Raw genomic sequence first — 1,480 nt, forward strand, 5'->3', positions numbered from 1 at the left:
CACAACAGCAGATTCTTCACTATCATCAGCCATACGCTTTGGATGACTTTGCCGTTTTGCCTGAAAGTTAGCTGTAGAACTTAGACATTGCAGATTCATAGTATTCCTCAAAACTATTCCATTGTGCTGCCACAAACTCAGAGTGACTTCAGCAGCGTCACAGCTGTGCCTAAGTCCATTGTTTCAGACTGCAGAAGTTGACTTGTTTTGTTTACTCCTGTAAGAATACTATTCCAAAATGTGGTCACAAATGCAGTCTCCAACTGATCCATAGTTTCAACTAATGAGTTTCTCTGCTCGTTTTTCACTGTTCTGCACAGTGTCTGCACCAAAAGCCTGAAGCACGGATTTACAGCGTTGGTAGTTGCATGATAAATGGCGAAGTGCCTCCCCTTGAGCTGACCACCTTGTGTCACTGAGGCGCTTCGGGAGAAGTTCTCTCTTACTGGCCTCAGATGTCTCCTCTTTCAGAGAATCTCTCAACAGGCCCCAGCAATAAGTTGAACTTGAGGAAAAAACATAGTTCTTGGACAAATCCAAAAAATGTAATTGCATCAGTGCATGACTCCGCAGCAGCAACACCACATAGATGTAGTGAGTGGGTCATGCGTGGGATGTACACTGCTTTCTCACTGACTGTAATTACCTGAGCTTGCCCACCAGAATAAATGCCAGACATGTTACTAGCATCGTGGTATGTTTGACCTCTGCAGTTCTTTAGATTGATATTTAGTTCATTACTTAGGGTTTCATTGATGACATTAAACAGATGAAGACCTGTATGCGATGTAACTGGAACAAAATTCAAGAAGCGTTCTACAGGTGTGCAGTTATTCAGCACACAGCAAATGTCAGCTGATCAGTATGGTTAATATCCGGTGTGGAATCAACACTGAAGGAAAAATACTTAGCCAGTTTTAGCTCATCCAGAGTGTCCTGCTTTACCTTGTTAGCCATGAGTTTGATGAACTCTTTACAGATTGTTGATGATAGATAAGATGATGTGCCATGACCAACATTCCCATACTTGTTGATATGGCAGGCCACGAAAGAATCAAACTGTGCTAAGAGCTCTAAGCAGCCAAGTAAGTTGCCATTATTAAGACTGCCAAAGGTTTCATTAGACCCTCTCAGTGCCAGACCTCACGTTGTCAGAAATTTTATTGTTGCTACGACTCGCTTCAACACTTCTGTCCAGTAATTTCTTTCTTTAATAGAGCCATCTGCTACATGTTTATCAAAAACTCAAACCCTTGATAAACGCATTACATAAGTGGTGAAAGCTTGTTAGTGCTCAGTAGAACTTTCATGTTCACCAAGTCTGCCAATGTGATCCCATGAATCAAATCCTCTCGTAGCTAATGCAGATGTTCTGTTCGGAGAAAACAATTTGCACACAAAACAGAAAAGAGAGCCAGTTGATGGAGAGTATATGAGCCAGGGACTTTCAGTAATTTCACCATTCAGGGACACTTGGTTG

At 42.0% G+C, this 1,480-nt stretch overlaps 1 pseudogene; it reads right to left on the reverse strand.

The window, feature by feature from the left end:
• Positions 1–276: 276 nt before the first annotated feature.
• Positions 277–1,226, reverse strand: LOC113408431 (annotated as a pseudogene).
• Between the last annotated feature and the right edge of the window lie 254 nt (positions 1,227–1,480).

The sequence above is a fragment of the Terrapene carolina genome, unplaced genomic scaffold (assembly GCF_002925995.2).
Source record: "Terrapene carolina triunguis isolate 2854851 unplaced genomic scaffold, T_m_triunguis-2.0 Scaffold14290, whole genome shotgun sequence".
Classification (NCBI taxonomy): domain Eukaryota; kingdom Metazoa; phylum Chordata; order Testudines; family Emydidae; genus Terrapene; species Terrapene triunguis.